The 27883-nt window shown below is 43.3% G+C and overlaps 1 long non-coding RNA gene across 1 annotated transcript in view; it reads left to right on the forward strand.

The window, feature by feature from the left end:
- Positions 1-13686: 13686 nt before the first annotated feature.
- Positions 13687-27883, forward strand: part of LOC118143101 (uncharacterized) — a 74509-nt gene continuing 60312 nt past the window's right edge. Inside the window, exons 1-2 of the long non-coding RNA XR_013520357.1 lie at positions 13687-17839; positions 19073-19235. This is a non-coding gene — a long non-coding RNA (uncharacterized LOC118143101). The remainder of the gene's footprint in view (positions 17840-19072; positions 19236-27883) is intronic.

Here is a 27883-nt window from a genome sequence, read left to right on the forward strand (position 1 = left end):
ATCTCATGAGTACTCAGTCCCTATCATGAGAACAGCACCAAGAGGATGGTGCTAAACCACTGATGAGAAACCCACCCCCATAATCCAATCACCTTCTGCTAGGCCCCACCTTCAACACTGAGAATTACAATCGAACGTGAGATTTGCGTGGGGACACAGATCCCAACTGTATCACCCACTTTCCACTTTGCACTGTCCTCCACAACTGGGCTCACATTGTCACGGCAGCGTGGCTGACTTCGTTAGGGGGCAGAGCAGGGGCTTTTTCTCCAGGATCTTTGAAAAGGCCTAGAAGCCTGTTTGTGAATGTGATGACTCTGTCATGCTGAGGCCCTGAAATAGAGACTGATTCACATGGTACCAGCCTCCCTTTGGCTGTTAGTGAGACTATGAGGTCTTGTGGCTCTGGGCCCCCTGTCCTCCTCCACGTACTTTTCATTTAGGCATTTATATCGCTTCTGTTCTTATTATTTAAAACACAGGGACGTTCACAGAACAGACTATCCTGCTTGGCAGTTGAATGACCATTGTGAGATCATTGAGTTGTGAAGGTTTCCTCAGGTACCCAGGTGCGCCCCTTTTGACGCGGGTGCTGAGGAGGGTCACAACAGCTGCACTTCCGCGGGAAGTAATGTGGCTCCTCTGCAGCGCTAGTGAACAGCCACCTTTCTAATGGTTTCAGACGTCCAAACGTGTTCTGTGCGGCTGTGGGAGACAGCGAGCTGCCCATCACTGGGGACGCCAGGCGGAATTTTCACCGACTGCTTTGAAGGGTGGTTGCCCTGGATAACCTCTAAGGTTCCTGACCTGAGATTTGAGGGGAAACTGCCTGTAGTGGACAGTTGTTGGCCGTGCAGTCCGTGAGACCCGGGTTCAAGTCTCAGTTTTCCCACATACCCGGTTTCCTTCTTTGCAAAAAAGAGAGAAGATAATAACGTCAACTTTGCAGGACTGCTGTGAGGAAAACATGACACAGCACCTGGAGCTATGAGGACTCTTATTATTCCCTCCTCTCCATTTCAAGTCAGTTGTGGGCTGAGGGTATGGACTCCACACTGGAAACAACCCTGCACTGAAAAATAAACAGCCACTTAGCTCCATCTGATACATGATACATACACCACAAGAGTGTTTTGCCTGGTCTGAATTTCTCCCCACTGCCTGCGTTTCCACCCTGTGTATCTGGGCGTGTCTGTGCTGGTTGGCAAACCCTGAGGCATTCTGAGCGGCACCTGCCTCGTAATGACGAGGATGAGGATATCAACACCGTTTTACATTTATGATCGCATTTGACTTTTGAAGTGCCTCCGGGAGGTGGGAAGAAGTAATGAAGTAAGTGGCCACAGTTGATGAGAGGCTGCCCAAGGACACACAGCTGGCAGTAGTGAAAAGACCAGACCTAGGACAGGAGATCGGTTTGTGGATTTAGTGGAAGGCTTTCCTGAATGACCCTCCCTCCCACCCCTTCCTAAGCATTCTTTCATCATGGGTTCCCGAGCCCCTTTGTTCTGGGCTTGGCTTGAGCCCAGACGGCTCAATTTTCCATGTGGTAGCATTACCTAGAAGGCTTTTCCCAGGACCTACCTGGCCTAGGCGTCTGGGGTAGCTGAGGGCTCAGACGTCCATGGTGTGAATGCCCTGGGAAATTAGAGCGCTGGACCCTGATGCAGACTTTTGCATCCCTGAGGGAAGGCCGGGGCAGAGGAGCATGGCCAGAGTGGGCAGGTGGCCATTTGCCCAGGGATCTGCAGGGCTGTCTTTCTTTTAAAGAGTGAGGGTCAGTCGGTCAGTCTTTTTTTCCTCACTAAATTAATGTGTTCGTTCATGCTTCTGGCCTGCAGGAAATATTATCCTCCGTGCTTTGTCATATACAGGAAAGGTGAGATCTTTCCTCGCCCTGAGAATTTTGTAGTCTAGTTAATGGGTCAACTAGACAATGGAAATAGACAAATGGGAGCACCAGAGAATAATGTAAAGACAGAGAGAAGGAGTTCTTTAGCAAAAATAGCGTTTAAATAGGCTCAGAGTGGGAAGCGGGGATTCAGCTGAAGGCTATTTTGGAATCCCAGGTGTGAAGTAAAAGGACCTAACCTGAAGTCACCAGTGGAAGGGAAAAGGAGACATACACCTGAGTGCAGGGACATGGCAGTCATTGTCTGATCTTCCCAACTTACCACTCACAGCTCCTAGCTCTGAAACACAGCCCAAAGCTTTTATTTTTGCCCAAGACTGGCCCTGGATCAGTCAGGGCATCTGCCCAAGTGCCAGTAATCCACAGGCTTGCCAGTGGCACGGCTTGTTTGAAAAGAGGAGCCTGGCCAAGCCAGATTCCCCACTAAGATCCCTGAACCAGAAGACACTGAGCGAATGGACAGCACTGGGACTGGTGCTGCAAGATCACGACATTGGTGGGAGTGTGACCAGGATGGGCACACGGAGGAGCAGGAGCTATGAGGTGGGGAAGATCGACAGACAGTATGGGGAATCCGAGAGCCATTCAGTGGTAAGGAAGGCACAGAAAAAATCGTTATCATGTCAATGACGGAACATTAGGTGGAAATGTATGAAGTCCCACTATTGAGGGGCCTGAGGTCTGCTGCAGATCCAGAGCCAGCCTCCACGTGCTGCTCCCACCCCCCCAAAGCCAGGCCCTTTGGCTTTCTCTGGGTACCCAGGTCCTTGCATCCTTCAAGAAATCCCCACGACAAGAGGAAAGATTGGTTAGTCTCAGTCTCATGCAAACAGAATCTGTGCTAGCCTCAGTCATTTCTTAGAGACCTGGAGAATGAAAGTCAGTGAACATCCCCAGGCACAGGCGCACATGTGAGTATCTCAGTGTAACTGTATCTACAGACTCCACTGCAACCTAGAAGTCCCGTGAGTGTGGAGCAAGCATGGCGGGAGGGGTGGTGGGGAGAGCTCCGAGTTGGGGGAATCAGGGAGGAAAGCGCTGCCTACCCTTCCTGGAGAGTGCAGTTGGAAGAATTCGTGGGTCGTGGCAGTAGAGAGTGCTGCTTTTAGTTTCCTTCAGGATGTGGATGCCATTTAAAGTCAAACTATTTCCTAATACTGGTGCCCAGAAAATGATTCACTGGAGAATGCTGATGTTGTTTTCTGTGCCCAACATGAGGCAGCATGAGGCTGTTTCAGAGTAAAGGATATTGGCCCAAAGGGCAGTAACTGTGTGCTGTCCCCAAAGGCTGTTTCTGGGCAGTGTTTATCTTTTGTCTGCCTGAGACTCTCCGGCGTGGCTGACACTTCCTCGTGATTCTTTGAATGCCTGTAACGTGTGTCATCTACACGTATCCTTTTCGCACCCATCACCTATGGTTTTGCTTACTTCCCTTAGAGGCTCGTGTTTGTGTCTGGGGGTGTCTTGCTTTCTTTGCTTCCCGGGACCCTGGATGCATATTCAGGAGTCCCTGCTCCGACACTTGGTGCTGTGTAAACTTCGACAAGCCACGAATGTTCCCACACTTCTGTTTCCTCACCTGTAAAATGGGAATGATGACCTTGGCATCTGACCTTCCTTTCTGTAAGATAAATTGGCCATTGAAGCAACAACGGTGAACTCATCTTTCAGAAATGAAGGTCAGATGCCAGCGTTAGAGAAAGCTTTGTAAACTCTGAATTGTGTTCACAGAGAAATTGATAACATTTTCTTCTTCTAAGGACTGTGCTCCATAGATTTTTAGTGGGTCTCTCATATCTGCAAACCAAAGATAGCACACGGCTGAGCAAATAGGAGGAGCTCAACGCATAATTGTAGAATGTGATCATCGTTGTTCTCATCCTTACAAATTCCTTATTAATGCCTGTTTGGCGTTGCCAGAGAACTCATTCTCCTTCGATGCTGATGTTAGATAAGTCTGGGACACACATGAACATGGTGAACAAGCATCAGAAAGTTACATAACTGGCCAGCAGAAAATAAACATCAGTTACACACAAAGGTTACGTGCATTTTGGAGGTTAGAAAAAGTGATGAGAGAATAATTGAGATAGGAAGGTGGTTTGTGGGAACAGCTTTAAGGATATAGGTCGAGGCAGGTGGGGTTGGGGAAGCTGCTTTTATCTAATTAATCTAAGAAGACCTTCCAGAGGAAGTGGGTTTTCAGGAGCAGGTAGACAGGAGGGCAGAATGGGCTTGGTGAAGAGATGGCCAGAGAATATTCCAGACACATGAGTGTCTGCAGGCTGCAGGGGCAAGATACCTTCAGGATGGTTTGCTCCTCTTGACAGCTTGGAATGGCTAGAGGTGTGTGTGTGTGTGTGTGTGTGTGTGTGTGTGTGTGTGTGTGTGTGTAGACATCAGGAAGAAGGGGGTAAGAGACAGAAAGGAAGTGTGGGAGAGAAAAAAGGGGGACCTGGTGGGGGTAATGAAGGAAATGGAGGACTGATAACCTTCAGGTGTGAGATGATTTGGAGGAGTCCTGTAGAGATTTCTTTATACTGTATCCAATAAAGTTGTCCTCAGCTTCTTTGTTTGGATTTGGAAGTTGGAAATGGGGCTAGTTTAAAATCAGAGGGAGAGATAAGGTTAGGAATGTGGGCAGGGTAAAGAAACCAGATCCCCAAATCTGTACAATTTACAGACCTCACACCATTTTACTTTAGACTCAGCCTAGCACCTTTTGGTTCGAAGGTTTATCATTACATAGCTTTTATTTACTTGCTTCTCATTATGGAAAATTGTTGAAACCTCCAGATTCCTAATTGTTCTAGGCCCCAGAAATAATTGATCATTAGGTATTGTAACATTGGTCTGGGACTTCCGATTGTGCACATCCACTTAAAGTGAGGACAGAGTATGGTTTTGCCCCTGTCCAAAACAAACAGCTCAGGATCACTTCCTGGCTTCACCTATTTCCATGGATCCTGCAGCCCAGACGTGATCTCATCAGGGCCATTCCCTAGAAGGAAGTGAAGGAGCACAGGACTACTCTGTCTCATTAGAGAAACTGAGGCACTGAACAACGAGAGAAGCTTAGTAAGCATGAGATAATGAGCTAACTGCAGGGCTGAGAACAAACAGGGCTTTGACTCAGACTGGCTGCCATCCAGTACTGTGTGTGTGTGTGTGCATGTGTGCACATTCCCCTCTGATCCTAAATCTTCCAAAGGAACACCCTGAAGATGACACAGTTTAAAAAGGGACCCCATTTTCCAAGACAGAATGTGTGACAATGAGCTAGTTAAAGAGCCTCTGTAAGTCTAGCATCCTCACCTGTAAATAGGGAATAATGGTACCCACCTTTACCGTATTGTTGTAATGAGTCATTAAGGTTTGTAACGAATCTTAATATCAGGATCCAATTTCAGATCCCCAGCAAACCCGTGAACCACCTGACCACCGTGCCCAGTTGGTGGAGTTTATGTACTGGGCCGACACCATTCTTGGTTACCTGGTTCAGTGGGGGAAGCCACGATGTGGCCAGCCTAGACACCAGCTAATCTAACGGGGGTCTGTATTCTATTGAATTTGCTTTCCTTAGTGGGTTGTTTCAGTGGGGGAGGAAGCTAGCTTTCATGCCTGCTATGTGCTGGGCAATTTTCTAGGTGCTTTACCTCAATGATCCTATTGAATCCTTCTCACAGTCTTGTGACAGCTGTTACCAAAGCAAGGGCTTGGATCCCCCAAGAAATCATTTAACCGAGTGTCCTGGACGCAGAGTGGTAGAGGGAAACAAAACTAACATTTTAAGAATCCAAATGGAAGAGATTACAAAGCTGCACGTCGGCAAGAACCAACTCCGTCTCCCATGCCCATTAGCTCTTCAACCTGCTGCAAGACCTTGTCTTGGTAGCCATTTCGTGAGGTTGGTCACACCCTTCTTCTGGCAGCTCACTCTTTTCTGGCTTCAGCTCTTTCCTTGTTCTCTCTCCACCTCTACCTCCGTAGGCTCCAAGGGGGCTGCTCTTTCTCTGACTGCCTGTTAAACGTTCGCTTTCCCTTGGGGTCTGTCCTCAGCTCTTTTCTCTCTTCATGTTGACTGCTTACCTTGAGAGAGCTTTTCCCTTCCAATGCCATAGATCACTGCCAACCCCCAGATCAGTTCCCGGTGCTTCAGAGTAAACACTCAATGACCAGTTACCTCCCAGAATTTCCTCTTGAGGCACACCTGATTCTGCATGTTCGGAACTGAACTCACCATCTCTCTTCTTAACTTGCTCCTTGCCTTTCACTCTGGGCTTGACGAAAGACACCACCATCAAGCTAGCCCGCCAAGCTGGAGCTGGGAGTCAGTTGAGACCCCTCTCCATGAGCAGGTCTCCTTTACCCTCCACACCCAATCTGCGCTAGTCCTGTCGACCTTCTCTCCTTTGCATCTCTTCCCCCTTGCCACTCCCTCATCTTGATCCTAATTTAGGCCCTCGTTTTTAAACTTGCCGTCTGTTTTGCTTCCCTGCAGTTCAGCTGCTGCTCCCCAGAGTGATCCTTTTATAAATCTGTAAAATTGATTGATGCTTCTGTGGCTTCCCGTCCTCTTTAGAATGAAAGCCAGGCTCTCCATGATGTCCCCCTATCCACCCCTCTCCAGCTTCCTTTCTGGCCATGACCCCCCACCTTCTCTCTCCCCAGGTGGGTCCAGAACATCTCTAATTTGTGCTAATACCCATTGCCCACTTGTCTGTCCAGCAAACATCTCCTCAGCGCGAGGGTCAGCTCTCTTGGGAAGACCTTCCTGGCCCATCCAGCCCTTTTGCCTTTGCAAGCCTGCATTCCTGGCACACACACTTGTCCCACCCCCAGTCTGGCCAATCCCTCTTGGGAGTGGTGATCATGACGATTCACACGTCCCCCTGGCGTTCATCATAGTGTTTAGCACATAGTGGGAACTCAACCAATGCTTGTTGACTGAATGATTGAAGCAGGGTCATGGAAAATTCAAGTCCGTGCTGATCAGGGGTGGCGAGCGCTCGTTCCCCCCGCTAGAGGGCACTCTGGTCGTGTGCTTCACTGGAGGCCGTGAGCAGCGTGGCTCCACCTAGGAGCCTTGTGAAACCAGCCACGCTCCAGTTGCCGCAGCCTGAGCCAAGCTGCACAGACGCCCTTTTGCTCAGGCCAGTCCCCTTACCAGGCGCCATCATTCTCTTCACATGGACCCTCTGTTTCTTTCGCTGTCTTCCCCTCACCTCCGCTCACGCTCCCCCTGGAGGTGCACAACCTTCACCCATGGCAGATTCAGAACTTTTCCTGCCTCCTTTAGCGGTAGCCAATAGTTACCTGAAATAACTTCAGCTGAGACACCAATCAATGTCCGTCTCCCAGGGTCTCTTCCCCCTGTTGACACAGTGCGACTTACCTGTTGCTTTTAATGCCTTTGAGTGACACGGAACCGTGATGTGTTCTGGTGGTGGACATTTTTTGATGGGAGGGATGGTTTTGCCCTAGAGCCCCCCGGATCTCCCCACACAGTGGCCCCTTGGGAAGTTACTGCCCGGATTTGAACAGAGTTGTACTTTTTTTTTTTTTTTTTAAAGAAAATATGGTATAATAATGCATTTTTCAGCTTCATTCATAAAGCTTCTTTTTCATGGAGTTCCACAGTCTTGTGTGTTGTGAAACCACACTTGAATTATTGCGGATAATTACTATTATCCGCAATAATTGAGCATCTCTTTTTGAAGACTGTGGGAATTATTCAAGGGTGGTATCAAAAGGAATGGAACAGCAGCGTGCTGGGTCTGGGAGCTGTGCCATTGGGGGTCAGAGGAAGAAATGGGGGTGCTGTGGACTGAAGAAGAAAAAGATGTCAGAGAAGTATGACAGCTTCCCGACATGCAGATGCTTCTATTTCCAGCAACATGTTATGAAGAATTAAAAAAATACGTGTTGTCAATACTAAAGATGCTCCTGGGATTCCTTCTGTAGAGCAGGATCTGGGGAATGGAGTAAGAGGAAACGACAGAAAATTAAAAAGCAAGAGAGGCTGGAGCACTCACCACCGTTACTTGTGCAGGATGGGGGTGGGGCCCTTGTGGAGAAAGGCTGCAGCCTGCTTGCGGGCTTGCTTGGGAACCGTCAATAGAGGGAGAGTTTTGGGAGCCTCTCTACTGTGTAGGAGATCCAAAGAGAAATATAAGGAAAGAGGATTGTAAGAGGATGATTGCTTTTTAGTCATTTTTGAGAAAGCCCAGTGTGTTTTTAATTGCATTTTCACCTACTCCGGGTTGTTAGACTCTTATTTGAATGAGATTTTATTGAGACAGGAATAGAAGGAGCTCTGGGATTATATGGGTTAAATGAGGAAGCGTTTTCTAATAACCAGTCCAGAGCAAGGCAGGCTTCCTCACCAGGATGTGGTGAGATCTACCGAGTTTAGATGAGCACCTGCAAGGGATGTTCTGCCCCAGGTGGAAGGCTGTGATGGATTCTAGGATCCCTTTTGATTCTGAGGTTCTGTGACTTCATGAAAGCAAAACGTTGTTGGGCAAGTCTGAGTGGCCCACCTTACTTGCCTATCCCACAGTCTGAAGTGGCTTTTATGAAAAGCTGGGAATACACAAGGAGACGATGGGTCCCCAGCCTACGGTGAACGGTTCTTTCCCGGCAGCTAATTAGCTCTAGGGGACTCCAGTTCCCACCAAAACATCTTGCAGTGTCGTGCACACAATCAGAACAGTTAAATAAAAATGCAGGTGGTTAGTTTAACAAACATCTGCTGGAGACATTCCATGGCCAGGTACATAGAGGTCTAGGCATTCTATGTCTCCAGCCCTAGGAGCTGGGGATACAAGTGTCACTGAGATGTAGCTCTTATTCTTGAGGCATTCATCACCTGTGGAAGAGAGGACTGTAGAAGCCAGTGATTACAATCCAGTGTCCCAGCATGGATAGAAATATGCACAAGGAGGAGGCTATGGGAGGTGAGGACAGCTTTGCTGTGGAAGCAGTTCTTGAGTAAGATTGAATGAGTGAATGAGGCCTACCAATGAGACCTACCAAGAGCAAGGATAGGAAAAAAGCACTCCAGGCAGACAAAGCACCATGGGCCCAGGAGAAGATATGTGAGGCCAAATAATGTATTAGGGGAGTCGAGGCCAGGGAGGGGTGGTCTGGCTGGAGCCTGAAGGTCTGGTTATGAAGTTGTATGACATGAGACTGCAGAGCTGTGAAGGGCTTTGTCTTCCATGCTAAGAAGCTTCAGCTTTATCCTACAGGGGCTTTGGATTCCTGAAGCATTTTAATCCTATTCCTTTTTGGTGAGCGAATGGAGGATGGATTGGAGGGGTGCGATTGAGTGTGTACACATGTGAATGCACATTTATGGTTTCCCATGATCCAGCTAACGGCCCAGGGGCATGGGGAACCTTCCCAAGCAGAGAGCCTCACAATCTGTTTCTAAACCAAGGTTTTATCCCCAAATTGTTTCACTTCACTCTTGTGGAATTAAAAAAAAAGTCATTTAGCTCAATTATCTCATTTGACAGAGTTGGAAATTGGGGCCCCAAGAGGGACAGTTCCTTGCCCAAGGCTACATAGCTAGGGATGGGCAGACCCCATGGTTTGTTGGCTCTTGATCCAGTGCTCTCTTTATGATGTCATTCTGTTTTCTGAAATGCTCTGATAACCATAGGACATTGGAGCTCTGGAGAATGGCTGATAAGGCTTTAGCAATCTGGGCACAGCTATCTTCTTCTCCACTAGGTCCCCAGCACATAGTATGCCTGGGGACATGTCTATGCTTCACTTTAAAATCTCCTGATTCTACTCTTCCTGAAGAACTCCTACTCCTTCTTTAAGATCCAGGGCAAATGTCACCTCTCTTCTGAAGCAGTCCCTTAGCTTGGTGACTCCTCTGGGAAAAACAAAGAATGTATCCTCCCTGTTTTCACAGCTCAGTATGGCAGGTGTATAAGCTTCCTGCACGATCAGTCTGCAGGCTCCTCGAAGAAAGGCGTCATTTCTACCCGCTTCCTGGTTGTAGCTCCCATGCCTGGCGTGGTACCTGGTACAGACTAGATGTCCACAAAATGTTTGTGGAATGACTGAATTAAGGACTGTATCAATCAAAAGGCTGACCTCAAATCCCTCATGTGGGTCTATTGTGAGGTCCTTGGGGCTTTAATTGAGCTCATGGTTTTGCTTGTTTAAAAACTCATGAAGTGGCCAATGCTAGTGTTCTCAGTAGAAACACATTAGACCTGGGAAATTTCTATGCATTTCTTTTCTCTAAAGCAAATTGAAGGTGAGGACTCCGGGCTCATCGCTTTTTCATAATTCCTCTCTATCGTATTGAACTGAGGAAGCTAATTCACCTTGAATACTTTCAGCCTTGGAGATTGTTTTTCTCTCCTGACTAACTTAAAGCTATTCTTACAGTTTCGGTTTGTTTTGGGTCTTTAGGGGAAAAATTCCCTTACTTTTTTTTTTTTTTTTTTAAATTTCTTCCTTCTCCTTCTCAAATTCCATGCTTGTTTAATCTTGTTTAAACAGTTAGATTCACCTTAAGAAAGTCAAAATTGGAGCCACTTTGGGGCCAGCACTCCTGCCTTGCCAGCTTTTCTTCTCTCCAGAGGAGGCTTTTAAATCCAGGTCCTCCTGCCAAGTGATCAACACCTCATGAGCAGCGCCCAGGCCCTGTCTTCCCAAGGGTTACCTCTTTCTGGATGGAGATGACTTGTTCTTTGTTTAGGGAGAGCTATTTACTTTTTTTTTTTTTTTTTTTTGCATTTGATTAAAACTCCTGGGCTTGGTGCAGGCAAAGCTGAGAGAGGATGACCGTGGGCCTAGGTGGATGCCATGTGTGAGCAGAAGACCCGCCTGGGTTGTAGATGTGTGGACACCTCCTTCCCTCACCAGCTTCATTTTTGCCTCAGCCTCGGCTTCCTGTCAGCTGGTGGTTGTGGGCAGGTGGTCACACATGGCACTGAAGCCCTGGAGCTAAGTGGTATTAAGTGGGTACAGAAGCGTCTTTCTGGAGCTCAGGGAAGTCTGAGGATGGAGTTGGTAGTAACAGCCACCTGGGAAGCTGAATTCGGAAAGTGACTGCAGGGAAGGGAAAGGCGTGGTATTTCTGGATCGCCTTGCAGGCTTAAGGAATTGGGCTGGACATGTTCAAAATGTCTGTTCATTTAGTCCTTGTGATAATGAATCACTACCCTTTGCTGAGCACTTAGCTTACACCAGGCAAATTGCACACGTGATTACATTCTGTCCTCAGAACGTTCTCCAGGGTGGACCTGATATCATTTCCATTTTACAGAAGTGGAAACTGAAACTTGGAGAGATCTAGTTAAAGAATTTGCTCAAGGGTGGGAACCAGACTAAGCTCAAAGTCCTGTGCCCTCTACCAACTCTACCCAGGCAGGGGGCTGAGGCCTTGAAAGTCAAGAGGGTTTTTCAGAATACCATAAAATATGACCTATCAATTTTCCTCCGAAGAGCCAGGAACAATTTCCCTAGCAAACAAGTGATTCTATTCTGTGTATACATTATTAAACCGCAAGCAGCCTGGGGCCCCAAAAAGCCACAACACATGCATGCTGATTTCTGAGTCTTTTTCATTAGTTTCTACTCATTCATTATTTTGTCTTATGTTAGTTCTGGCTAACAGGCAAGTGGTAACAGGCACTGAGGGCGGAACAAAAATTTATGGGAGTCGACGACTGAGAAAAGTCTATATGTTCACTTTTTTTTTTAGTGCATCAGGAAAGCCGATAATATTTAAGCGGTGTACACCCTGGCATGCCTCCAGAACACCAGCCTCCACCGTTGATTCTGAGCCACACTGAGCTTGAATGATGAAAGCAGGTGTTCGTTGGGGAGGGCTTGTCCCAAAGTATGATCTTTCTTCTGAGCTCTGAATGATGTTACACATCATTTTTATGGGCAGACAATTTATCTTCCGTGTCCTTTTTCCTAGGTTATTGTCAAATCTGAAATGCTCAAGGACACTCTTGGGCCTATGAATGTGGCCTGGGTACGCCAGAGTATGGGTGGAGGCGGGAAGGTGCGACTTCTCTGGAATTTTAGAAATGGTTGAGCATCATGCCTTAAGTGGACCACTGCACTCCCAGAAATCACCTAGTTGATCATCTTCTTCTTGGGAAGTTCTCCAACAGGCAGACTCACAGACCATCATTTTCTCTAACTTGCAAACATTCTCCCTGGGGAGAACAAGAGCATTCTGGTGTGTCTTCCTGTCCTCATTCCTCCTAAGGGCTTGGAAGGTGTGAGCACCACAGATTCCTACAGCCTTCCATTCCGTAGGATAGGGCTCTCTCTGTTTTACTGCTGCTGTTATGCAGAAGGTTAGCTCTGTTGACAAAATCTCACGTGGACCTCCTGTCGCTCCCTTCCTTTGGATGGTAAGGGTGGGTGCAAGGGTTGGTTAGAGGAACGATAACAAAGCTACGGCAATGCCAGTGCATTTCTCCAAATCATCTCTATTAAATAGTGTCTGCAGTGAACAGGGACTGGGCCCCAGATGATAAGGCACTAATGAAATGTTTGTGCTGCGCTTTGTACTGGTGTAAAAGAACAGATGTTAAATAACAACAATAATAATAGTAATATGATTTTGGTTTGAAGCTGAGGCCTCAGAATTTCAGAGATGGAACGCATATGGAATACATTCGTAGCTCTGTGTAATACTCTATAAACTGATTGGGTTCAGATGAGAAACATTTGTCAGCAAAGTTCCCATTACTGGGTGGGGTGGGCTCTGATTTGGGCTTTTCCTGGAGGGGCTGCCTTAGGAGACAAGATGCTCTTGTTAGCTGCGATAGTGGGAAATGTACTGCAGGGAATTCTCTGTATCTTCACATACGCTCTAAGCCAAGGAATGGCTGAAGTAGTTTGTTTCAGTCTTTTATACAGAAGGTGAGATAGATAAAATAGGAAATTCCTAGTAGGAGATCTGCTCAAGTTATGTATAGGTCATGAGAATTTCAGATTTCAAGTTCATCCCCATAAGGCCTTCGCTATTCTCTTGCCAGTAATGGGATATTGACTTTGGTGAAGTTATTGCAGGTTTGGGTAATCTAAAAGACCATATGTGATGAGTTCCAGCATACTGATGGTTGGTTGTGGTAAACTGTGGTGCTGTTTGGGTGTAGTATACGTAATAGCAAAGCCTCTGTCATTCCAGTGCCTGGGCTGGGCACCACTTTTATGATAAGGTAAACCACCATGTGACTACATGTTTGCTCTGGGAAAGAGAATGCTGAAGATTTTCCCAGAGGGCTGTGTCCCTGGAGTTTCCTGCTCCTCTGTGGTTTGGCTTTCCCACTTGGGTGGTCTTAGCGATCTACTGTTTTTATCCAATTTCCTTGCTTCTATTTAAATCATGATCACTACCAGTCATTGTTCCATGTTCCAATGGAAATTTTACAAATAGTTGAAAATGAAATTGAGTTAGAGGTTTATCAAATAGAGATGTCTGCTCATCTAGGGAGTAGTTTTAACATATGCAAAATATTACAAAGCGAAAGTCTATTTTAAGCAGGTTTTTCCATTGTGACATAAATTGGGTTTTTGAGTTTTGTTTTATAAAACTCAACTTTTGCAGAACTTGTCAGGGCTGTGGGTAAGTAAGAGACTTTCATGGAGTCTGAAGGAGAAGGGTGCTGGGGGCTGGGGCTGGTGGAGGTGGTTGAGGAAGGAGTCAGTAATGGACACATGGACAATTTACAGACAGTAGATATTCTGATGGATGATGTAACCACCACCATTATCATAAAAATTATCATTGATATGGTCTTACATCTAGAAAAGCCTGAGGACTCCACCAGAAAGCTCTTGCATCTGATAAATAAATTCAGTAGTTTCAGTATACAAAACAATGTATAAAAATCAGTAGTGTTTTTATACACAAAAAGTGATTTGGCTGAGAACCAAATCAAGAAGACAATTCCACTTACAACAGCTACACACACACACACAAACCCCAAGAACATATTTAACCACGGAGGTGAAAAGATCTCTAAAAGGAAAACTATAAAACACGGAAATTATATTGACACAAACAAATGGAGAAACATCCCATGCTCATGGATCAGAAGAATTAATATTGTTAAAATGACCATACTACCCAAAGCAATCATAAGATTCAATTCAGTCCCTATCAAAATACCATAAAAATTTTCACAAAATTAGTAAAAAAAAAAAGAAATCCTAAAATTCATATGGAACAAAAAAGAGCCCAAATAGCCACAGCAATCTTAAGCAAAAAGAACAAAGCTGGAGGCATCACATTTCCTGACTTCAAATTGTACTACAGGGTAGTAACCAAAACAGCATGGTGCTGGTATAAAAATAGACAAATCAGTCAATAGCAAAGAATAGAGTACCCAGAAATCAATTTACATACAGCCAACTGATCTTTGACAAAGTTGATATAAATATACACTGGAGAGAGGACACCCTTTCAATTAATTTGCTAGGAAAATGGAATTGCCATGTACAAAAGAATGAACCTGAACCTCTATCTCTCACCAGGTACAAAAATCAACTCAAGATGGATTAAAGACTTACATGTAAAACTTGAAATCATAAAAGTAAAATAAGAAAACCTGAGAAAAACTCTTCTGGACATTAGTCTAGGCAAAAAAATTCATGACTAAAACCTCAAAAACACAGGCAACAAAAAAAATAGACAAATCAGACTTAATTAAGCTAAAAAGCTTCTACATAGCAAAAGAAATAATCAATGGAGTCGACAAGCTGTACAGCAGGAGAAAATATTTGCAAACTATGCATTCTATACATCTGACAGGAGACTAATATTCAAAGTTGACAAGAAACTCTACCCAATGACAACCCTAGTAATCCCATTAAAAAGTTGTCAAAGAACATCCATGGACATTTTTCAGAAGAAGACATGCAAACGACCAAAAGGCATATGGAAAAATGGTCAATATCACAAATCATCAGAGAAATGCAAATTAAAACCACAGTGAGATATCACATTAGACCAGTCAGAATGGCTACTATGAAACAGACAAAAAATAACAGATGATGGTGAGGATGTGGAGCAAAGGGAGCTCTTATACGTAGTTCATGGGAAGGTAAGTTAGTACAACCTCTATGGGAAACAGTATGGAGATTTTTTAAAGCACTAGAAATAGAACTACTATTGGATCCAGTAATCCCACTAGTATGTACTCAAAGGAAAAAAAATGTTGTATGAAAATGTACCTGCACACATATATTTATCACAGCACTATTCATAATAGCAAAGATGTGGAATCAACCTAAGTTTCTATCAGCAGATGATTTAAGAAAATGATTTTCTTTTACACACACACACACACACACACACACACACACACACACACAGTGAAATACTACTCAGCCATAAAAAAGAATGAAATTATGTCTTTTGTAGCAACATGGATAGAACTGGAGGCCATTATCTTAAGTAAAACGAGTCAGATACAGAAAGACAAATATACATGTTCTTGCTTGTAAGTGGGAGCTAAATAGTGTGTATACCTCTACACAGAGTGTGGAATGATGGACAGTGGAGACTCAGAGGATAAGGAGATGGAAAAGGTTGATGAGAAATTGCTTATAGGGACAAGGTATATGATTTGGGTGATGGATACCCTAAAAGCCCTTACTTCACCATATGCAATCTGTACATTTAACAAAATTATACTCATATCCCATACATTTATACAAATCGAAAAGAAGTAAATCATCATCAAGTGCTTCCGTATGCCACTAATAGAAACATGGGAATGACTGATATGGCGAAATCTAGGAAAAGAGTCAGGTAAGCTAGTGTTTCTTAACTTACCAGAGCAAGAGGGCTTCCTGGAGGAGATGAAGCATTTGAAATGGTGGATGGGAAGAACTCTGAGCAAGAGGGCCAGGAGGCTGGCTGTTCTTGTCCTCTTTATTTAAAAAGTTTTTACACTATCTTCGTTAGTCTTTGTTAAAATATTCCAAAGCAGTAGATGAGTTTTAGCAGAAAGTAATGCTAACTTCCAGCAAGGGAAACTCCGCCTCCATAGTTTAAGCCACCCTGTCTCTACAGACTTTGGACCTCGACCTCCTGCCTGAGTCCCGGCTGTGCATTTCCCTGTTTGTTGAACTTTTCCAATTGCACGTCCACTTGGTATCCCACATTTGAAATGTGCAAAATAAAAGGTTCTTATCATTTCTCCCTTTTTTTCTTTCCTCATTCAATTTTACTCTGAAATGCTTTTCACAACCTTATGATTTTCATTCCTATCACCAGTACCACAATCCACTTTTGAGATCAACTTACTTCATAACAGTGTACTACCATGGCCGTATTTCCCATTGCTCTGCCCCACATTCTCACTTCTCCCATGTTCTGAAGCTAGAATAGCTTCTCATATATAGTCCAGTTTAATAAATGTTAACTAAGTGCTTAGCATGTGCACAAGGTCTGGCCCTTGTAGGCCTTGGATAAATGTGTCCTGTATTACAGCAGTTGAGATGCATAAGATCTCTTTCAGGGCTACAAATACAAAGTCATAAAACAGAAAGAACTGAACAAGGGGAAGGGAGAGATTAACATAAAAGAAGAGGACAGAGAAGAACTTTCCAGCAGCATGGGATAGTGGACTCTGTGTGGGAGGATCTGGGAGTCATTGCTAGTCAGTGGTAGACTTGCAGCCACGTGCAATCCTGTTCATATCAGTTACCAGACCTTGGGCAAGTTATTCACTGTCCCTGGACCACAGTGTTCTCATTTGTAGAGTGATCATTAAAAACTAGATAATCGCCAGAGTCCTTCCTAGGGGACAATTCTTTGATCATTTTGTTGACTTTTGGTCATTTGCCAGTTATGCCTAAGGGCTTAGAGTTGGGGTGATAATGAACGATTTAGTTCTGAAATAAGCAAGTCAATAACTTCCTTAAAAATTTGAGTCCTTGAGTCTGTAAACATGACAAGACGCATGCCAGTTCATACTGAGCTCACAGACAGATGTGCAGGTCATGTGCTCCTGCAGGCCAGTTCATACTGAGCTCACAGACAGATGTGCAGGTCATGTGCTCCTGCAGGCCAGTTCACACTGAGCTCACAGACAGATGCGCAGGTCATGTGCTCCTGCAGGACAGTTCACACTGAGCTCACAGACAGATGCGCAGGTCATATGCTCCTGCAGGCCAGTTCACACTGAGCTCACAGACAGATGTGCAGGTCATGTGCTCCTGCAGGCCAGTTCATACTGAGCTCACAGACAGATGCGCAGGTCATGTGCTCCTGCAGGACAGTTCACACTGAGCTCACAGACAGATGCGCAGGTCATATGCTCCTGCAGGCCAGTTCACACTGAGCTCACAGACAGATGTGCAGGTCATGTGCTCCTGCAGGCCAGTTCATACTGAGCTCACAGACAGATGTGCAGGTCATATGCTCCTGCAGGCCAGTTCACACTGAGCTCACAGACAGATGCTCAGGTCATATGCTCCTGCAGGCCAGTTCACACTGAGCTCACAGACAGATGCGCAGGTCATGTGCTCCTGCAGGCCAGTTCACACTGAGCTCACAGACAGATGTGCAGGTCATATGCTCCTGCAGGACAGTTCACACTGAGCTCACAGACAGATGCGCAGGTCATATGCTCCTGCAGGACAGTTCACACTGAGCTCACAGACAGATGCGCAGGTCATATGCTCCTGCAGGACAGTTCACACTGAGCTCACAGACAGATGCGCAGGTCATGTGCTCCTGCAGGCCAGTTCACACTGAGCTCACAGACAGATGCGCAGGTCATATGCTCCTGCAGGCCAGTTCACACTGAGCTCACAGACAGATGTGCAGGTCATATGCTCCTGCAGGACTTTAATCTGCATCACTATTCTTGGGATTGACATTGAGGATGATGGCCAGCCACCAAGATGGGTGTGTAGGTAAGGTCCCAAACCTGGAGCAATACTTAGCCACCATCCCTGTGATCCTGTAAGAGTTCACCTTATTTTTGACCCTCAACTCCCAAAGTTCTACTATAATCCTTGTTTGTAATGTTCTGAACAGTGCTTCAAAAAACCCAGGCAATATGCTATGCTAGTCTGTCAGATAAAGCCTGGGACATGGTTAGTTAAGGTCACCAAACTGTGAGTCGCTCTGAACACAGGCTTCTGGAAATCTAGTTCCAGGTATGTTTTAACTCAACTGTGATAAAAGAAATTATGAGATCAAAACAACTCCAACTTTAAATATTCCTTAGGATCTTGTATTAAATTGCCTAATGTTGAGTACATGGCTTAATTTCCCTGGCTTATTAAATGCCAAAATATTAGTTTTGAGGAGCAGCGCTGGAGGTCTGGAAATCATCTCTGGAAAAATAAATCATACGTCTTTTAATTCTTCCCAAACCTGGGAAGAGTTATTGTCATTAAGGATAATAAATTTTATCAGCCTAACAAGTCGAGGAAAAATTAATTTTTGTCCCAGGGTAAGATTAATAGGAGAAAATCGTTCATATGCATTCTTTGCTCTTCCAGCCAGGCTAATTTATCCTCAGCATTCTCTCTCTCCATGCAACTTTCTCTTTCCTCTACCTCTATCAGTTTTTGCCTTTGGGTTTTGATTCTTCTCTATCAGGAATTGAACTTTACCCACTCCTCACAGAACTCTGTCACTGGTGCTCTCCCAAACTTATTCCCTTTATAAGTCTTTCATTATCAAGATATCCAGCTGGAAGATCACACAGTTGTGTGATAGTAGACGACTCTTAACCCCTGCCTCATTATGTTTCATCTTTGAGATGAGAGTGGGTGTAGAATATTAAGGACCTGTCTAACTCTTAAGAACTATGGCTCAAGATGTGGAAATTTGTATGTATTTTCCTTCTTTGTAGGAACTAGATTGCAGATTCAGATACAAGGGGAACAGAAACAGATCTGTGGCTCTGTTTGAACAGAAATAAAACATAGAAGACACATTCCAGCCCTCTCTGCAAAGTAGATTCTTCCCTTCTTCAAATTAATGTGATCTCTATTCTTTCTGATATCCACCCTGTAAGGACAGGGTCATTTTGATTCTTTCTGTTCCTGTAGGCTCCCTCCCCATTTAAGGTCATCCTGGTGTGAACTGTATTATTAGGTTGAACCATACGAAATTGTCTTTTTTTTTTTTTTCAGGTCAAAAACAGTCTAATATTGGCAGTTTCATCTGGTCAACCTACTACACAAGCCTTTCCTGAAGCTCTTCCCTCAGTCTTGCCACTCTGATTATGCCGTTTCTCTCACCATATCCCTTTGACCAACTGACAAACTTCTACTCATCTTCCCAGGTTTTGCTCAGGTATGAGCTTTGTCTCTGCAGCGTTCTCTGGTCTCTTGAAGTACTTGTACTCATAGTATGCCACATACTTAACTTGTGATGTCAGGGTATCAGTAGGAACACATGGCATACTCAAGTGGGGGTAAGCAAGGAGAGTTTAATGAGGGCACCATTTATAAAGATGTGGTCATAATGAAGGGGAACTAACAAGGGATGTTGAAACACCTGGGTCTAGCAACAGCAGGGAGCTGTTGCTCACCCCAAGGCCTGAAGAAGCAAGATGAAAGAGAATGACTGGTTTCTGGAGAGATCCACAGGAGAACCCAAGAGAGGCCTACACTTAGAAGTTGTGGCCCTAGGTAGAGAAATACAGCAAGTTCTAACCTGCTGGCCAGCAGGGAGGAAGTCAGGGAAGAAACACCCTGTCTTTTCTCTCTTCTTGTCATGCCATCTCTGCCTCTGCTTCCAACTTGCCAGACCCAATTTAGCCAGAGGACAATAATCCTGTTGTTCTCACAGGTCAGTTTCCCAAGGCTAGAGCAGGATGGAAGGGGGTCTGCTGAAGGTCACAGATGTTTCCGTGTCAGCAGCTGGCCAAGGAGAGTTGATGACCTTACTGCCAACTTTTGTTTATCATAAATTTCCATTTGCATCTCGAAGAAGAAGACATATCTAACAGAATCAGACAACTGATCTTTTGTGAGGGAAGCAGGAGCTTGTAGCATGCTTCAAGCGGGATAATTCACATTCATTTTTTGAAAGTTAGAAAATGTTTCGAACATAGAAAAGCAAGCAATAATGTAATAGGCACCCAATATTCCCATCGCTAGGTTCAAGCAGTTCTTAATATTTTGCCATATTTGTTTCAGATACATATTTAATGAAACAAAACGTGAGAGATTCAGCTATAGCTGTCTCCCCTAAATCCCATCCTCCTTCTCAGAGGTAACCATTTCCTGGAAGTAGGTCACTTTTCCATAATTTTGTTTCGCATTTATAAATGATATGCATTATCTTGTATGCTTAAATGTATGTAAGTGGCATCTCATGGTGTAAAATATACCCTTAGCAACTTTATTTTTTACTTAACTGTATTTTTGAGACTTATCTATGCTAATAAATTAGATCTGGTTCATTCATCATAATAACTGCTCTTTGTGTGACTATACCATCATTTATTTATCTATGCTTATATTGATGGATATTTAGGTTGTTCTAGATTTTTCCTTTTCTTTTCTCTTTGCTGTTACAGATAATTCTGCATTAAACACTCGTATCTGTGTACTGTGCAAGAGCACTTCTATTTTTATTTATTTTATTTTTAAAATTTTTATTTTATTTTTTTTTGAGACAGAGTCTCACTCTGTCACCCAGGCTGGAGAGCAATGGCATGATCTCGGTTCACTGCAACCTCTGTCTCCTGGGTTCAAGCTGTTCTCCTGCTTCAGCCTCCTGAGAAGCTGGGATTACAGGCATATGCCACCATATGCTAATTTTTGTATTTTTTAGTAAAGACGGAGTTTCACCATGTTGGTCAGGCTGGTCTCAAACTACTGATGTCGTGATCAGCCTGTTTCCGCTTCCCAAAGGGCACTTCTAGAAGTGGAATTGATAACTGGCAGGAAATGTGCATCTTCATCTTTACTGTTAGTCTTAGTGCTAAGTTATCCTTCAAATCGGCTGCACCACTTTATAAGGTTGTGGATCAGAGGCATGTTAAGGCCTTTGTGGTTGCCCTAGGGTGTAATTCCCCAAGATGTTATTTGCAGAGCATTTAGGACAGTCATAGTGAAGACTACAGGCTGCTGAGGAGTCCTGTCCAGTGTTATGTAGGATGCTGAAGAGCTCTAGCTGGTGTTTTTGTGTGAGTGGGTAGGTAAGCGACTTGGGCAAGGTGGCAGGTGGGTGGTTCTTTGACCTTAGGAAAATAGAACCATCCATGGTCCAGCTGTATGGGAGCTTTCTACATTTCTTTGTTTCTTCCCCCACACATAGAGAGCTCCAGTTTCTTGTCCAGACTGGAATATCCTGGTTCACTCTTTCCTCTTATGGGATCACTATATTTATGCTAAATCTGGTGCTACTGCTCAGAAACGTGAAGAGACTTGCCTGGCATGGCTCCCTGTAATCACAAGGTTGAGTCAAGGAGCCTAACTGCTGTGTGCCAAGTGGCTTGACCTGGAGAAGCTTGAGCCAGCTCCTGGGACGAGAGGCAGCAGTGACACATCATGTGACTGCGCATGCTTAGAGCTCCTTCAGATAAAAACAATCCTTACAGAAGGCGTGAGGGTCATGTAGATCTTGTAAACAAAGTAAGAGAGGTCACTTGATGGTTTTTGAGTGTTAAAAAGAGGCACAAACTCCGCAGTGGCTGATGATGCTCTACATTATTCTGTACATTTTCACATTTTCTCTGTGTGTCCAAAGCCTTCAAGTTGTTTTTCAGTTTAGTGGATGAAGATGAGGGTTGTTTTCAAGAGCCTGAAGTTTATACAGTTTGGGGGATATGTTTTAGGAAAAAATATAAAATTGCTAATATGAAATTAAGCTATTGGTAAAACTGCCTCTGCTTTGGTGATGTTGTGAGGGAGAAGGAGGGGAAGGGGTATCCGCGAAGGTACTGCCAGTGTATTCAGGCAGTGAGAAAGATGGAGATGGAGGTGAAGAAGCAGGTATCAAGGCACACATCAGGCCTGAACAAAGCCTGGGAGGTGACATGTTGGGAGGGCATGCAGAAGACAGGAAGGACGGTGGAGGAAAATCTGGTGGAGAGCGGTGTAAATGATGGTAACAAAATGAAACATTAAAGGCAAAGTTGTGAGATGAAAGAAGAAGGAACGTTGGCACCTGGGAGTATCCCGTGGTATCCACTTATTGGCTCTGCCACTACTTAGAACCAGTATGACCACTGATATACAAAGATAGGCCAATGATATACCGAAGTGCAGGAAGGAAATACGAAGGAGCATAAGGACCCACTCTCTCACGCTCTTTGCATACGGGAGAATGAAGTCTATAATGGCTGGAGCAAGATAACATTTTGGTTCTCACTAGTAGTTCACATATCTCTGTGGTTTATAGACAGTCTTGAAAAACTAGGTATTTGCACTAAAGAAATAGGCACATGACGATATACAGACAGCATATTGTATAAAGTGGAAGGGGAGCAAGGAGTGCCCCTCACCCCCAAGAAAAGAAACCCAAATCCATAAACTAGTTTGAGGGTGCCAGGAAGGGAAAGGGTGGGGTCTTTGTGGAAATCCTCAGTGCAGGAGAGGAGATGATGTGGACATGCGCCAAAGGTTTTCTTTCTCTAGAAAGTATGCAACTTCGAGTAAAGGGGGGTCATGTTTTCTAAACCAAAAGTGAGGAACATAGTCCAAGGAAGGAACAGAATGTTTGAAACCCCAATTTTCCAGGTGCATTCTGGTTCCAGGAAAAGACTTTTGGATGCCTGAGCTTTCTTGGAGAACACTGAAGAGACACCGAAGATGTTAGGTTTATAAAGAAGCTACATGGGGATGGGCACTTTCAGAAAGTCATCTCATTTGGTTTCCTCATTGAATCCATGCAATGACCCTAGGAAGTAATATAATTATTCTGAGGCCTGGAAAGTTTTAATAATTTTCCCAAAGTTACCCATGTTTATACATGGAAGAGCCTGGACTCTTCAGTAGCACCTGGTCTCCAGCTCTTGAGAAAGGAAAGATGATCACAGGAATCTATCCTTAGTCTGGGTCTGGTGTAGCAATGAAGAACTGCTTCTGGGTCCCTTCTATTACCTGTAACTTTGGACCCAGAGGGAGAGGGAGAGGAAGAGGGAGAGTCAACATTTGCCTGTGATAGCTTGTATTTTCCTTGGAGAGCCCTCTTGGAGAAGAAAGTCTGTTCTGTGTGCTCAGGGGCAAGAGGAGTGCTAAGAGAAAAACTGGGAACTTTATTCCGAGTGCTTATGGCATGCCAGTCGCTATTTAATGAATTTAGTTATTTTTAGCATTTTGAAAGAAGTATAATACACATATAGAAAAATATATATCACAAGGATAAATGTGCTCAATAAATTATAACAAGTATCTGTGCAACCTCCACCAAAGTGAAGAAAGAGAACAGTCACCACCCCAGAAACCTCCCTCATGCCCAGCCCTCTGTATTCACACTAGAACTTTCCTCAGTGTCAACCATTACTTGACTTTTAATGCTACAGTTTAGTTTTGCCTGATTTTGAACTTTATATAACTAGAAGCCTATAGTAATTACCATATCGTAATTTTTTCTTTTGTGTCTGGTTTCAAGTCACTCATTCATGTTGTCAAATGTATTTGTAGTTTGTACATTTTCATTGCTGTATCATATCCCATTGTAATATACATGATAATGTGTACATTTTACCGTTGATGGGCATTAGGTCGTTTTAAGTTTTAGCTACTACATATAAAGCAACTGTTGAGCATTCTTGACCATGTCTCTTGATACTGCTATGCATGCATTTCTGTTGGGTATATAGCTGGGTTACAGGATATGAGTACTAAAAATACAAAAATTAGCCAGCATGGTGGTGGGCACCTGTAATCACAGCTACTCAGGAGGCTGAGGCAGGAGAATTGCTTGAACCTGGGAGTTGGAGGTTGTAGTGAGCCAAGATTGTGCACTCCAGCCTGGATGACAAGAACAAGACTCCATCTCAAAAAAAAAAAAAAAAATCCTACTGAAATTTTTATTGGAACTATTTGAATTTACAGATTAGTTGCAGAGATAGCTTTACAATATTTGTTTTGTCAAACCATGAACATGAATTATTATTCTATCTATTTAGGTCTTCTTCAGTTTATCTCCATGATGATTTGTATCTTTCTCTGTGAAAGGTTTGCACATTTTTAATTAGAATAATTTCTGGGTATCTAATATTTTAAATGGTTTCAAATATGGCATCCCCCTTTTAAATTGAGGTTTAATTTGGAAACAGTAAAATGCATAGATCTTAAGTATACAGTTTGATGGGATTTTATGTATACTAGAGATGTACAAGATATGCAACTTTTCCATCACCCTGAAAGATTTCTGTTCTTTCCCTGAGTCAATCCCTCCTCCCTCCCTCCTCAGAGGTAACCACTGTTCTGTTGTTCTTATTTCTTTTACTATAGATTTGTTTTGCCATTCGAAATGTCATGTAAGTGAAATCATGCAGTATGAGCTCTGTTGTGTTTGGCTTCTTCAATTCAGCATGTGCCTTGAGGTTTAGCTGTATTCTTGTATGTGTCAGTAGTTCTGTCTTGTATTTTGCCTAATAGTGTTCAACTGCATAGATGTACTACAATTTGTTTTTATATTCTCCTACTGATAAAAATTTGGATTGTTTCTAGTTTTTGGCTATTACAGATAAAGCTTCACTGAACATTCTTGTATTAGTCTTTGTGTGGACATATGTTTTCATTTTTTGTGGGAAAATACCTAGAAATGGAATGGTTGGGTCAGAGGTAGGTGTATATTTAAATTTAACCGAAACTTCCAGATGTAGTTTCAAAGTGAATGTACAATTTGACGTTCCCTCCAGCAATGTTTGAAGTTTTGCTTGTTACTTAACCTTACCAATATTTGGTATTGTAGTTCTTTTTAAATGTAGTCATTCCAGTGGATATGGTAATATCTTATTGTGGTTTTAATTTTTTTCTCTGATGGCTAATGATCTTTAGTATCTTTTCATGTAATTACTGATCACTTATAGATCATCATTTGTCAAGTATATATTCAAATCTTTTGCCTATTTAGGAAAAATGAATTGCTTATATTTTTATTATTGAGTTGTTAATGTGTCAAAAATTTATTCTTAATATGTCCTTTGTCAGAAGTTGTGAATATTTTCTTTCAGTCTGTCTTGCTTTTCATTTTTTATAGTGCCTTTTGATGAGCAGAAGTTTTAAAATTTTGCTACAATTAACTTACCAAGTTTTGTCTTTTATAATTACTGCTTTCTGAGTCTTATTGAGAAAACAGTTACCTAACCAAAGATTGCAAAGATTTTCTCCTATGTTGTCTTTCAAAAGCTTTATAGTTTTAGCTTTTACATTTAATTATGTAATCCAGCTACAGTTCATTTTATTTATGGGTTGACATTCTTTTTATCAGATATGATAGGAGATTGTTCTAGCATCATTTGTTAAAAAGATTTCCCTTTCCTCATTCATTTGTTTTGGCATGTTGGTAAAATATTAATTGACCATATAGTATGGGTCTTCTTTTGGGCTCTGCTCATTCTATTGATCTATTTGACTATCTATTTATCTTTTTTTTTGTTGTTGTTGAGACAAGAGTTTCACTCTGTCGCCAGGCACCAGGCTGGAGTGCAGTGGTGCCATCTCGGCTCACTGCAACCTCCGCCTCCCAGGTTCAAGCAATTCTCCTGCCTTGGCCTCCTGAGTAGCTGGGACTACAGGTGCATGACACCACGCCCAGCTAATTTTTGTATTATTAGTAGAGATAGAGTTTCACCATGTTGGCCGGGATGGTCTCGATCTCTTGACCTCATGACCTGCCCACCTCGGCCTCCCAAAGTGCTGGGATTACAGATGTGAGCCACCGCGCCCAGCCTATCTGTTTATCTTCATGCTACAACATTGTCTTAATCACAGTGGCTGTATAATAAGTCTTGAAATCAGGTAGAGTAAGTTCTCCAAGTTTGGTTTTTTGAAGATTGTTTTGATTATTAATATTTCCATATAGATTTTAGAATCAGCTTGTCAATTTCTATAAAAAATGTCTTTGATGATTTTGATTGAGATTGTGTTGAATACACAGGCCAATCTGAGGAAAACTGACAAAATAGTGAGTCTTTCAAACCATGAATATGGTATACGTCTGTATTTTTTAAACCTTCACTACTTTCAGCAATGTATAACAGTTTTTTATTTATGGATCTCTTCCACACGTGGCTTCAAATTTATCTTTGAATGTGTTACATTTTTGATATCAGTATCAATAATACTTATCATTTTATTTTCCATTTGTTTTGCTAAAAATAAAAATACAACACATTTTAAAAATATCTTGACCTTATTTATTGTTACCTACCACCGTGTAACAAATTACCTCAAAACTCAGCAGCTTAAGAAAAGCACAAGTATTTATAATCTCACAGTTTCTGTAGGTCAGAAACCCAGGAATGACAGCTGGCTCAGTCTCTCATGAGTGGCAGCCAACTGTTGGCCAAGGCTTCAGTTCGCCACAGATTCAACGGGGGCTACAGAATGTTCACTCAGGGTCACTCACATGACTGTTGGCAGGAGGCCGCCGTTTCTTATCATGTAGTCATCTCCATAAGACTACATGCGACATGGCAGCTGGACGTTCCTTGAGCAAATGATCTGAGAAAGAGAGAGTAAGATAGAGTATCCAAGGCAGAAGCTGCATAACCTCATCTCAGAAATGATACACTATCGCATCTACCATATACTGAGCCAGACAAACTCTGGTACAGTATGGAAGAGGGCTACAAAAAGATGTGAATGCCTGGAAGTGGGAATCATCCTGGACTATCTTGGAGTCTGGCTACCATAGTCTGTTCTCTATCCCCCAATGATTTATATCTCTCCCACATGCAAATACACTTGTCCCAACCCCAGGCCCACAAAAATTTTATCTCATTACAAAATCAGCTCAGAGTTCAGAATCTCATCTTCTAAATCACATCCAGGTCCTCAGACATAGTTCCCTAAGCACAGCTCCATGAATACAGTTCTCAATTTGTAGGCCAGTGAATTTAGGAAACACTTTATCTGTTCCCTGCACACCCAACATACAATGGTGCCGTGGGTAGAGGACAGCCAACATAGACACTCCTGTTTAAGAAGGGGAAACTGAGGTACAAAATAGTCACTGGTTCATATCAATTCTGAAATCCAACCAGATAAATGTTTTAAGTTCTATAAGGACTCAGTCCTATTTCTGCCTGAAAATTACTCTATAGTTCTAGGTTCTGTTCTCTAGGTTTTTATTTCGCCTTTTGAATTATCCTTCCTTTCTTATTAAGGGATCATGTATTTGCAGCTGAGTGATTTTTTTCAGGCTATTTCTCACGTATAGATGTTTGAAGATTCAAAGGTTTCTTCATTTTTTACTGTCTCTGTCACTTTCAGTCTGTGTCATGAGTACACCTGGTGATATAAATCTCTCAACATTTCTGTGATCCTCCTGTGACTCTCACTGGGGTCGGCTTCATTAGACAAATCTACACCTACAGATATCCTTGAGATAAATCCTTTCCATGTGAATCTTCTATGGAGACGGCTGAGGAACTTAAGCTTTTTAGAACCCTTATTATTTTATGCTTAGATGCTGTGAGGCAAACTTTAAACTCTTTAGGGGGTCTTTTGTCTGACTTATCATATTCTGAAGAACCTCCTTTTAACTTAAAAAAAGGTTCTAAAAAAGGATTTTATAATTACACCCTTGGCTTCACCTCTAGAACATTGTTTGTAGAGGGTGTCCTGGATTTGACCCTTGCTTGGGAGCAATTTCTTAATTTTAGTATTGTCTGCCATCTGGATAGCCTTTGTATCTCCACAGCCTTCCAGATCCCATCTTCTTTTGGTTTAATAGTGCTTTCCTTAGCTTCTCTCTCTCCTCTCACATATGAATATAAGCAGCCACAGGAAACCAGATGGCACCCTCAACAC

This window comes from Callithrix jacchus, chromosome 7, assembly GCF_049354715.1.
Source record: "Callithrix jacchus isolate 240 chromosome 7, calJac240_pri, whole genome shotgun sequence".
Classification (NCBI taxonomy): Eukaryota; Metazoa; Chordata; class Mammalia; order Primates; family Cebidae; genus Callithrix; species Callithrix jacchus.